The sequence below is a fragment of the Lissotriton vulgaris genome, chromosome 2_1 (assembly GCF_964263255.1).
Source record: "Lissotriton vulgaris chromosome 2_1, aLisVul1.2, whole genome shotgun sequence".
NCBI lineage: Eukaryota > Metazoa > Chordata > Amphibia > Caudata > Salamandridae > Lissotriton > Lissotriton vulgaris.
Window position 1 is genome coordinate 1626078035 of NC_141687.1, and position 13752 is coordinate 1626091786.

Genomic DNA, 13752 nt, shown 5'->3' on the forward strand with positions numbered 1-13752 from the left:
GATGTCATCTTGGACATAGTTTCTGAGTGGGAGCAGGATCTTGATTCTGCTACATGCCGCCCCCATGCCATCCCAGTCTATGTCAAGATCGTAGTAGCTCTACATTGCTTTGCTTCTAGATTATTCCTGAGGGTGCCTGTGACATTGAGGTAATTTGTCAGGCAAGCTAGTCCTAATGCTTGCGTCAGGTTCTGAGCTGCATAAATAGAAGAGTTTCTACATACATAATTCTCCATATAGGTATGTTACAAGCACTGGCAGTAAGGCACATGGTTGCTAATGATTGCTAACTTTTTTCCCTCTTTCCACGTGTGGTAGGTGCAATTGTTTGCACTCATGTGGCAGTACAGCCACCTCGCCACAATGTACATATCTTCTGCAACAGACACCACTGGCACACTGTCAACATGCAGGGTGTGTGTGATGCCAATGACTGCTTTACTGATGTGTATCCAGTGTTTGCAGATAGTACACATGATAGCAACATATTTCCGCATGTCACCTCTTACCTGGTGGTTGCCAACATGTGGGTTCTGAGTATGTACCTAAGCACCTTACGTCTGATAGGTATGAATGTTGTTTGAATATACACAATCATTATAAATGACTGACTCTCATGGCAGATACATAAACCCAACAGACACAACATTGCCATATGTCAAGACTTACACATATCTCTGAACCCTCAAAAAATTTTAATCCAGGAAACTGAGGCATTGTCCCAAACAGAGGGCAGGGTATGCAGTGCGTGACCAGCTGGTTGACACTTTTTTCTCTTGAGCGACCAGTTGCGTTATGGCCTTTATGTTGGTTTACAGTCGGTTGTCAATGATGATTGGTGGACATTTAATACTCTGTCCATAAGTTCCATCCTGAGACTACTCCGTAAACTATTCATAATGTATGTATACAACAGCTGTTGTCAATAGTAAAGAGATTGAACACATTTCTTGCATATGTGTTATGGCAAAGTTTCAAAGGACTCCATTGCCCTAGCGGAGTAAAGTTCACTGCATGTGTCAAATCTCCCTGGACAGTGGACATCTGAAATGTTGTCTGCACCAAGTGTCACAATGAGTCATGTTGATGCATAGCGTGAGGATTGGCATTGTGCATAGGATGGAAAGCTACAAATATTTGTGAAATAGATGAGATTGCAAATATTTATAAGAGGTGTAATCTTTTGAATTTTGGGTTAGACATACAACTAACAATCATGCCTTCCCCATGGCTAATATGTGCCATGCCATGTGGTACACTGTACCTTTTACAATGGCTCTTACTAACAAATGTCACATGGGGGTGATAATCAGTGATGACAACTTATTGGTCCACTCACTGTACATTTTAGGAACAACTAAGGATCAAAATGTATCAAACTACATACTGTTTATTACATTTTGAACTTAATGTCAGCATTGGGGACACAGGGGCCCCTAGTGCGGACCCAATGAGGCTAGGAATGTTTGGAAATTTAATGGGCATGATCTACTGTTTAACAACATTGCATTATGATGGGTAGCAGTATACCGTAGTGACACACACAGTCATTAAAACTTCAAAATGCATGTGTGATGTACTTAGACAGAACTGAATGAATTATGATGAGTGTGTGGAGTTGCGGTTAGGAATCCTAACATTAAACATATGTATGTACAGGTAGGGAATTATATATTGTAGCTTTGTGGCAGCTACTCATGTGGCAATGCTGCTTTATGTCTGCCATACATAGGCCATGATGCAAGTGTACTATGTAATGACCTGGATTGTCTTTGCTCAGAAAATGACACTTTCATACACCCAATTAAAAAGTAAAAGGTTGATTAGATTTGTGTGTGTGATGATGAAAACATCACACATACTAATAAAGTCTAATGTGCATCTATTAGTTTATGTAACTGTCTCATGGATACTTTCAGGAAGCATGATAAATAATTGACACGGAGTAAATGGAACTCTTCAAGATGTAAATGGTGTACTTACACATTCTGTATATATTTTCCTGTATGCCGCCTTCTGTGTTCCTGTCATTGATTTCTGGCCCAATCATGGAGTCTCAGCCACATGTGCAGAGATTCCTCTCTGCACTTGGGACGGAGGTTCCACGTTTGGGATGCGATACCCCGCAATTGGGCTGAAAACCACTGAAAATACTCAGGAAGTGACATACAGGAAATTACATACAGGAAATTGAAGGCAGTCAGTTTGTGTTCATTCTGTGCTCCTCTCCTCAGAGCAACATTCTCAGCGAGCCTCTGCTGCTCTGCTCCTGCCCTCAATACGGCTGAGGGACCTGATGACAAGGCACCACCTTTCAATGAGTATGAATTACATGTCCTCACTGAGGGTATGCTTTATAACCTTTGTCGGGGACCAGATGGCCAACTGAGTAATGCAGCGTGTTTGCAAATCTGGTGTGATAATGCTATGCGCTGCAGTGCAGTGGGTGTTTACCAGCAGCAGGGCAATATCGGGCCTGGGCGTAGTTTGCAGAGTGTTAATACAGGAAACTCTGGGAAGTGACAAACACCTCATTGAAGTTCTGCAAGTGGTGGAGAGCAGTGCTAACTACCGTTCACCCTGTTTTTTCTGCTTCTCGGCTAGAAATTGAACCCAAGTGGCAACATGCACTCACAAACTTACCATTTGCGAGCACGAGCGGGGAAAAAGTCAGCTGCACTACCCGAAGTGGAGTTTTCTGCACTCTGCGAGCTCCGCAGAGCGCGGAGTGCAGAAAACTCCTCAAACTCCGCGAACGAAGCAGAGTTCACCTCCCAGGCCTAGGCAAGATGTGCTGCAAGAGATGGGAGGACCTGTGATGCAGGGCTGCTTTAAAGCCCAGGAAATCATGGGCATGTCCTCACAGCCACATTCACAATGGCCCGGTTGAGTCCACTGTACTGGAGGATCCTGAAGACAGCCTGGATGACCCTCCATGCTCAGCAAGAGGACTTTGAGCAGCAGAGAGCCGGTAAGCGAATGAACTGCATTATGTGTCTTAAAGTATGATATGTGTGGTGAGAGAGATGTACCATCATGTGTTGTTTGTCACTTTTTACTTTATCTGAGTAATGGCTGCAAAGACTATAAGGTCTATGCATCTGTAGAGCTATTGGAATGCTGTTTTCTGAGGGATTTTGGGGACTTGTAATTTTCCGAACACAAATGGTTAAAATGTCATTACAATTACATTTTTAAGATAAAACAGACGCATAATCATGACTAGTGACCAAACAGCCGTATAAATGTTGAATGCTATGGTGAATGAACAGCTTTGACAATGTCTATTGTTAGTATGTTAGTATTTGTGTGTTGTTTGTTGTATCATGCATGGTATTTTTTGTGTGTTGTGTGTCAAATTACTAATATTTGTTGTATAATAAAGGCTGACATTGTGTCACTTGTTTCACTCCAAATTATACACATATCCAATGTGTACCAAATGCACATAAATCCTCAACAGTGGCATGTATGTGATTTCCAATTTATATGTAGCTGTACTGAGTAAGCATATAAGATTTGCAGGTACTGCACAAAGCAGTCTTGTAATGCAAAATGTGGCTCTTGCCACATACAGTGTCTGATGTTTCCAGGGAATATACATACATTTTGGATCACATTTTTGCAAAAGGTTATCTCCAAGGCCTTGCTTGCATGGTGTATCCTGGCAACCTTACAGCATCTGGTTGCTATCTCCACTGGATTCTAGATTGTGGAGTCTAAACAGTAAAAGTAGGCAGTTGCTAAGGGAGAAGGACTTCAAGGGTTGTTGTACAGGACTAATAAACCTGTTCTACCAATCATCACATGTTTCAGGTCACTTAAAACATAGGTACAACAAAATTAGCATGTAAAGTATGTTTTGCTATATTGCACAACAGATAACAATTGATAGTAAGTGTGAGGCTGTGCATTCAGAGCTGAGAACTCCATTCATAAAAGGAAAAACCTGGATTCCCGTTTAAGTGTGCAGATATCCATTCTGATTGTGTACTATCTCCACTTATAAAATAACATTAGAAGATTACTATGTGAAAATATTAGGAACCTCACATTGCCCAAAAACTGAAGGAGCAGTTGGTAAATCTGACTTAAAATTAGATTTTGTTTATTAAATTAATTTTTGACATTACAGCAACAGTACACCTGCCGTTGATTTCAAACCACATATCATTGCTTAGTGAGACAAGGCATATGTATTGTCAGCACTTGCTTTATGTTGTCTCCACCTTTATTAGAAATTGTACACCGCCTACAAAAAATGTATTTCATTTTCAGTGGGTCCGGCTGGCCAAGAATCATCTGGAAAGCAGAACAGGACATCCTCGGCACATCAGCGGACACGTCCTCTGGATATCACCAGCGAGGAGGCGAAGAAGAGAGATCAAACAACAAGCCACCCTCACAGAGACATTGCCTTCTACTTCAACAGTCCGGGTGGAGGCTGAATTGGGGGTCATTAAGCAGGACACCACCAGCTTGAGGAATGATGAATATGGGTCTCCCCTCAGGCTGACTATACCTAGAAATAGTGTCCTGTGGGCAGGCACCAACACAATCTAGGCCTGCCATCGACCCATGCTGGACTCCAGAAGCCCTCATTCAATGGGGGCCTCCAGCGGCACTTCCTGTTACTACTCCCCCTCCAAGTGCCTGAAATGAAGAGCTGAGAGACACATCTGCCCACCACCATACACCCAAACCCCTTTTGCGTGTTTGCTCCTGAGGCTGCACCCCAGTGGTGATATGAGCAAATGATAAAATCCGGACTGTTTTCCCTCAAGGTTGACATGAGATCAAAAATTAGGCCAGTGTGTTCCAAGATTCACAGTCCAGGTCCTGGGGGGAACATCAATACATCCATCAGTTCCTTGAGTGTTGTCTGCATTGTCCCAAAGACTACTGTTGCTGTATCCTCAAGTGTGTCTCTGTTTCCCCTGCTACCCTCTGTGTATTACCCCCCTTTGGGGTGTCTGGTCCTGCATTGACCAGCCACAGTGAGCCCACATATGTAGAGGATCTCATTATTGGCATCAAAAAGGACAGGGAGGGGTGGGGCCCAAGCTATTGAGAGGGCCTGCTCCAGGAGAACTAGGAGTGGTTGCGGTGGGGGGCCCATCCTCAAGGGACTTGAAGAATTCTACCTCCCTTGCAGAGAAGTGCGGCGTCACTAGGCTGCGGCAGGGTGTGAATAACAACGCCCCTGAGCCGGGACCTGGGACAGAGTTGCGTACGCCCCAACAGAAGCACAGGGGTATGAGTGGATGACCTCAAGGAAGACGACCCCCAGTGAATCTGCAAGGGGGGGAAATGGCAAATACTTGGACTAAAAGGACCCCACCGTCAAGGACCTTTTCACTAAAACCTCACCCAAGCGGGCAGGGCAGAGCAGGCTTCGGGGGCGGCCTCACCAGAGCACCAGTAGGCAGGAGCAGAAGCTGCACAGGAAGGGGGTGAGGAGGTCCCAGTTACAAAGGGCTTTATGGAGTACCTCTTTGGTACATTGAGGGAGGATATAGCAAAATTAAGGACGGAGATGGCGAACGATGTGAGAGAACTGCACCGTGAGGAAGGCGAACTTGAGCAGCGAGTGCACTCCGTAGAGAAATCGTGTGATGCCAGAGAGGAGGAACTGGAGGATCTCTCTCTCATTTCCCTGTAGGGTCGTCGTTCTATGAAACCCATTACTAACTTTCTGAGGGAAAAGGATGTGCGTTACAGATGGGCTCACCTCTTTCGCCTACGGTTTATATGGAACGGTGAGACACGCTCGGCTCACACCCCCATGGAAGCAGCGGTGATCCTGGGCCTAGACCAGGAACAGGGGGAACGGATGGATGGTCAGAGATACCCCTCCTCACGCTCTCAGAGGCTCGACAGGCGAAGGCGGCTCTCTAAAATCAAGCTTCTAAAACTCGTGAGCAAGCCATTCACCACTGAGAGCATCATAGTATGGTCGGCTCTAATCCAGCACCTTGCAAAGCAGGACTCTGCACCGGAACAAGAAGACGAATAATGGTCCTGGAAGCAAGAACCAAATGGGACTGCATTTTCATGGCTCTGCAGAGGAGTTGGCGTTGGCCCTAATAGTCACAGACAGTATAGTTACGCGGTTCGGCTTCAGGCTCTGCTGCATGATAACATTGTGATATTAGCATATGTTGGCGGAGTACTCCTTTGATTGTTTCCATCTTGAACAACTCAGGAGGCCTGCCAACGACATGGACCCCTACTACATCTACACTGGTTGTTCTTCAATTGGTATTGTTGTTGTTTGTGTTTTATAGCATGTTTTTACCCTCCCAGACCCACACGCAGTAAACGCTTTAGACCGTCCCTTTCCGCCAAATAGAGGAAAAGCTTAGCGTTATTCCTTAAAGCTACCATTACTCTTCACTTTAACACCAACTCATGATAAAGGTAGTTAGCCTCAACGTACGGGGCCTTACCTCTCCAACAAAAAGAAAAGTGCTGCTGACACAGTTGAGGGAAATGTAATGTGACATATGTCTCTTGCAAGAGGCTCAACTTGTTAAAACGTATTGGCGTCGCATGAGATCGAGGTGGTTTGCCCGGCCAATTTTGGTCAGCCGGACCCAGCAAGAAGGCAGGGGTTGCTATATTATTTGCAACACACTTTCAAGGCTGGGTCACTCATACAAACTCGGAGATCATGGGCCGAATGTTAGCTTTGTGAATTGCCTTTCGTCAGTGCACTATTATGATTGCAAGCGTGTATGCGCCTAATGATCACCAGGAAGGGTTAATCCGCAAGGTAATTGGATCCATTAAGATATGATATGATATGATAATGGGAATTTTTAGAGCGCTCGTTCATCAGCGGTTTCTTGGTGCTAAGATGGGAGGTGCATGGGTATGTGCAGTGGGAAAGTTATTGATCGTAGGCCTGGGAGAATAGCCGCGTTTTGAGAGATTTCCTGAACATGGAATAGGAATCGATTTGACATAGTTCGGGAGGTAGTGTGTTCCATAACTGAGGTGCCAGAAACGTAAATCGAAGTCCACCAAGTTTCTTCCGTTTAAAGGAGTGAGGACTCAGGAGATTGGAGCTGGCAGAGCGAAGGGCACGGCGGGGGACATAGCGTTGAATTCTGTTGGCTATGAAGACTGGCCCGTGGGATGACAAAGCTCTGTGGATCAGACAGCCCAGTTTGAAAAGACAGCGTTGGGCAACTGGGAGCCAATGAAGGCTTTTAAGCAGGGGTTTTACGTGATGCGGCCTAGGTTGCCCCTATACAAGTCTGGCCGCTTGGTTCTGCACCAACTGAAGCCGCTGTAGCTGATAGGTGGGGATTCCGGCGTATAGTGAGTTGGCATAATCGATTTGTGACAAGACTAAGGCCAAAGTGACCTGAACAAGGGCCTCAAAGGAAAGAAATCTACTGATTTTCCGAATCCTGTGTAAATGGAAGAAGCAAGAAGAGACTACTGAGTTGGCCTGAGTCTTTAGAGTGAGATCACTGCTAATTGTAACACCAAGGCTTTTGACCGCACTGACTGGGGAGGGTGAAGGCCCAGAGCGGGTGGCCAAAAGTTGAGGTTCCAAGGGTTGACTGAGGGCCTAGTGAGGACCAGCTCCGTCTTATCTGGGTTTAATTTAAGTGTGCTTAGGTTCATCCAGTTTCTGATGAACGTCATGGTGGACCGAAAGGTTTCCATTGCGTGTGGGGATGAGTCAATGGTAAAAACGAGCTGGATGTAGTCAATGGCTCACGGGCGTGGGTCTGGTTGATGTGTGGAGAGCTCAATGCCCCACTTCGAAATCATACACACAATTCTCCGCAGTCCATCAGTCTTATGACAGAATCAGATTTTTCTTAGTCTCTACCTCGTTGTTGCGGTCGGCAATGAAACCAGAAATTGAGGTTGCCTCACTTTCTGATCACCCCCCATTACCCTGGTGTATCGCTTACCGCACAACAAACAGCATTCTAAAATCTGGAGACTCAGTTCTAAGCTGCTTTCAAGCAGCTTGGATGTTGAGGAGGTTGTGGGAGTAATACAGGTTTACCTCACTATCAGCGATAAATCCCAGGTATCGAGCTCAATGCTGTGGGACGGGCTCATGGCTGCAGTACGGGGAACCTATATAGCAATAGCTGCAAGTCCAAACAAAGAGCTCAGCACCAAACACGTAGAGCTGGAGAGGGCGATAGCAGCATTGGAGGAAACACACAGGCATAAGGGGATGCATTAGATAAGGAGACAATTGACCATTGCTAGAAACCAACTCCAAGCCTTAGATATGGATGTAGCCGAGTATGCTTTACTCTGCACGCTGCAGAAATATTATGCAGGGTGGAAAAGGCAGGTAAATTGCTGGCAAATAGGCTACATACACAGATGCAGGCTCGCCGCGTACAGGCTTTGGCGGACCACTTCTTGAATACTCTGACGAAAGATGTTGAGATTGTGCCAGATTTCGGTGAGTTTTATGCACACCTTTTTGAAGCAGAAGGACAGCAACACAGGCACCACACCACTTATATAGAATGGGTTCCCCTGACCAAACTGACCCAACAAGTAGCCGCACCCCTAGGAATAGACAGTACACTACATGAGGTTATTGATGCGATCGGGAGACTTCAGGTTGAAAAGGATGTGGGTAAGGATGGATACACTGCTGACTTTTGTAAAGTATTCGCAGAGCACCTGTCCCCAGTGCTGGTGTGTCTATACAACTCCTTTAGCTCCACGGTACTCTGACAGAGAGCATGAAAACAGCTAAAATATCAGTGTTACCGAAGCCCGGAAAAGACCCGCAACAATGCGCCTCATACCGCCCCATAACCCCCTTAACGTAGACGCCAAAGTGTTTACAGGAATCTTGGCCACCAGACTGGGGAAGTATATGACCGGCCTGATTGACCCAGACCAATCGAGCTTTATTCCAAGACGCACATGTGGGAACAACCCTAAGCAAACACTAAGCGAACACTAAGCGAATACTCCACCTTATCGATAAAACCAACCGGTCGCCGATGCCCACTCTACTCTTATACATAGACGCCGAGAAAACATTTCACCGGGTACATTGGCCCTTCTTAAGTGAGGTGCTGGTGGCGGTGGCCTTGGGTCCTTATTTCTGCAAGTGGATATGTGCCAGCTTGCGGACCCTAAGGCCCTTGTGCGAGTTAAAAATGCCATCTCCCCTGTGTTTCTAATTTCGAGAGGGACGTTGCAGGGGTGCCCCCTCTCCCCACTCTTATTCGCGCTCTACACAGAGCTAATGGCAGAGCGAATACGAGGGCACCCTCTAGGTGAGGGGGTGCGGATGGGTGGTCAGGTGCACAAAATAGCATTATATGTGGATGACATTCTGCTTACAATCACTAAGCCTAGTAAGTCATTGCCTCCGCTTCTCCAGGAAGTGGAAGAGTTTGGGGAGGCTTCCGGATTCAAAATGAATGCTGCCAAGTCACAGGCCCTTGGCATCACTATCCCACAGGAAGAACAGTCTTATTTGACAGACATATTCTCCTTCTCTTGGGCTACACAGGGCATCTCTTATCTGGGTATCCAATTATTCTCTACTACCAATAAGGTGGTGGCGCAGAACTACTCAACCCTGCTAGCTACGGTGCGTTCTCTCATACAATCATGGTATGGAGGTCCTATTTCATGGTCAGGACGAATTGCGGCAACAAAAATTACCCTAATGCCAAAAACTCAGTATTTAATGCAAGCATTACCGCTGCAGCCCTCCCCGTGGTGATCAGGAAACTGCAACTGGCGTTGGAGTCCTTTGTGTGGGACAGTAAAAAAGCTAGGAAGGCCAGAGAGAGGGCCTATCTCCCTGTGGCTAAGGGAGGCTTGGGAATCGATAAGTTGATACCCTACTATCAGGCGGTTCAATTGAGGCTTCTAGTAGAATGGCTATGCCCGCTTACAGAAAAGCATTGGTGCTTTTTAGACTAGGCAGTGGCCGTGTCAATCTCCGGAAAGTGCCTTGTTTACTGCGTAAGAATCGCCCAGCAGGAGTGTATATTTCCCCGGTGGTCTGGGCTACAAAGGGAGCATGGGATAAATTGAGCACCTCTAAAGTTCTTTCCTCTCCAATATCTCCAACACCCCGATCATAGGAAGTGCTGATATTCCCCCGGCCATGAGTGGTACAGCTTTCTCCCGGTGGCAAGATGCCAACTGTAAACAAATGGGTGACCTCTTTGACTAAAGGGGACTATAAGACTTTCCAGGGCTTCAAAAAGACTATGGCCTCCCGGAATCAGAGGGATGGCAATATGCAGCTGCCAATGGGTGACTCAACCAGACATGCAACCCCATGCTAGCAGACCTGGCAGTACTGGCTCCTCGCACTAAGCGAGGACCGGCGTTTGCTTTCTGACATTTACTCCTTTCTAAAACCTCAACTGCCCCCTACTATCTCCTTCGAAATCCCAATGGGAATTGGAATGTGAGCGCACGTTCACAAATAAGGAATAGTGCAGGGTGCTCGCACATGGCGCGCAGTGCAGCGGGGAGGGAGACCCTTCTTAAGTTGGCGCATTATTACTTTTATACACCAGCTCACCTGTCAAGGTGGAAAAATGTTTGCAGTGACAAATTCTGGTGTTGCTGTGATAACACAGGTACACTAACTCACCTTTTATGGCACTGCCCCAAACAAGATACTGGCAGCTATAGAGCAGATATTTGAGACGGACCTGCCTCACTTCCCTAGCTACGTTCTTTTGGGTCTTCCCAATGCTTTAACATATCCCCTCCATTCACTTAGGGGGAGGGCCATTACCCTAGCATTTTGGGCGGCGAAGCAAGTTTTACTCTCACGCTGGGGGACTGATACCATACCCACACTTTTAGACCGGTTACATAAGCTCTGGGACTTCCTGAGTATGGAGAAATTAACTGTGGTTGTGGATCACACACTCCCAAAATTTGAGAAGACTTGGGGCCCTTGCCTTAAATATTTGTCCAACATATCTATAGAACTCATTTGCCTGAGATATTTACTCATCTTGCGCCTAACAGCGGGCACAGAGCCTGACTCTTAAATAATGCTAGGGTGGAAACTTGATCAAATTGATGTTAACACAGAATAGGCGGGCTTGGTTGGGATGGGTTTTTTGTTTAGTTTAATTATGAATTGATATTATTGATTATTGTTTTCTTTATTGTTTTCCACATCCCCCCCCCCTTTCCCCTATTTTATTTGCTTTTCTCCACCGGCCATTGATGGTTGATTGTAGGCGGATGATTTGTATAATTTCTCATTTCACTGGTTGAAAGTGAATAAAGAATTGAGACAATCTAAAAAGGGCAGTGAGAATGGCTGATGACTGTGTCCCCCCAAGCCTAGACACTCTTAGGAAAACTGCATGTGACTTTGGGGGCGGACATTGTTTAAGTTGACCATGGACTCTTATGTTAGGACAATGTTTTGACTGTGGACTCAATTTTATCTAATCCCTTGTACATACACTGGTTCCCCTGACACTTCCTGGTGTGTTTTTATTATGTTACCCAACCCCCTCCATGTTCCCTTGCCCATTCTGTTTGAAGATGTTTTCTTTCCTTTCTCCCTTTCCATTGAACAGTATTTATTAAAAATTGTTGACAAATAATTTCTTTTTCATCTAAGAATTTGAGCTAAATATAAAATATCATTATGTTGGATTCAAAGTGGTAAAGTCTACATCTATAGGTGTTTTTCTGTGCTTTCAACTTGATACTTTGTAACATGGATGGTCCTACAAATGAACATATAGTACTCAGACACATTCATAGCCACATGTATGCCCTACACTCAAGGTAACCATTTCCACACAATCAAATATAAATCAACTTAGGATAGAAGTATTGACTGGTGCATATTATAAAGTTTATTTACATATCATTTGAGATCATACATATTTACAGTGGTCATGGAGGATATCTCTTGCGACTTCGCAAATGTAGTGGTGAGGATCTCTGAGTTAGTGCGCATTCTGGATAAGTGCTGATGTGTGATTGGCATATGTTTCTGCAGGTGGGTTAGATAGCTCAGCTGGGTAGGGTGGGGCCTGTACAGTTGCTGGTTGTGCCTGAGCAGGTGGGATGCCTGTACAGGTGAGGGTTGCCTGTACAGGGGAAGGGAGTGCCTGCACAGGTGGGGTGGTTGTACATGTGAGGGTGTCTTTATAGGTGGGAGGGTAACTGTACAGGTGTAGGATGTGCCTGTACAGGTGGGAGATGTGCCTGGGCCTGTAGGAGACAAACCTGTGTAGGTAGGGGCATTCCTGTGCATGTGGAGGGATGCCTGTGCAGATGGGCGGGTGCCTGTGTGGTGGTAGTACAGGTGGCGGGGTGGGTTGGAGTGCAGGTTGTCATGTTGGGACCCCTCTATGTTTTGACCTTGAAGGAAGACTTTGAAAAATTTTCAACATGCCCTCCATCATCTTCATGGCCAAGGTATCATGATGTATTGCACTCTCTTCCCTCTACATTGTCATTTAGTCATTATGAATCCTCGTGCATAATGCATCCTCATGCACATTTCACAATACTGTCCAAGACACAGTTCTACTTGTCAATCATCTGAGGGATTTCTTTTAGTGAGTCTGAAATGTCAGATAGAGTAGATCCCATTGCACAAATGTTCTGCCTCACATCAGACTGTTGTTGGAAATAATCTTCCCCCCACTGGACAACATGAGCATCTGCCATCCCCTCCACATGGTACGCCCTCTGATACGATTGTCAAGTCCAATACATTGAGGAGGGGTGGCACATGAGAGGCTGTGGGGAGGAGATTCATGCCTAGAGGATACTTGCTCCTCATCAGGGGTGTTATGTCCATCAGATGCTTGAGAGTAGGCCTGAGATGCATCAACACATTGACCTCAGACTTGATGGCTATGAGGAAGTGAGGGTTGTGTTGGGGGAGCTGAACTTGTGGCTGGTTGGCTGACTACTCAGAACAGGCAATCCTCTGAAGGGAAGTGGGAGGTACAATTCTGGCCAGACCTGATGTAGCCTTTAGTCTTTTGGTTAGTGGGCAAACAGTGCTCCCCCCATCAATTTCCTCCTCCGAAAACAGCACCTGGCCCTCTTCTTCCTCGTCATCCTCATCTTGTTGATCAGTGCTGGCTGCTCAAATTTCTGCTTGGAGGAGAATCAGGTTCTCTCCTCAGATTGCCTGCCGCAATCCCCTGGTGGATAGCTCGACTTCATCCAGTGTCCCATTGTTCCCAGCACCTGAAAAGAAGATTGCTACATATCAAGTATTTGCCATAATATATGATGTGCTACAACACAACAATTTTAACAATTCTTTTTTGCATCTAGCTGAAATTCCAAATGTGATTTCGTTTGTGTAAACCTACATGTGACGGCTAAGGCTGTAGTATTGAAGTGTTCAATGAAAATGTGCAATGCAAATCACACTCATCAACGCCATCTAAAGTTCTGTGTGGTATTGATCCCCCGTGATGTCAGCTGCTGGTATCTTGATTGTATCGCCGAAGACATTATCCTTGATCCAGCCGCTTCAAAAGGAAGTTGCACCATAATTAATGCTCTTCAGGAATAGTGCAAAAACCACAGTTGATGGACAGAATGCAGAACAATGTCATACATTCACCCCAGTACAGAGATCTGGGCCTAAATCCATTGTTTTTTTGCACTCCACACCATCCCAGTTCAGACATGGTCATATGCAAATCAGTCTGACCCTGTGCCTCATGGGAACAGTCCAGCCCAAACTGCCAAGCATGCCTTCCCTGGACCGGAAAC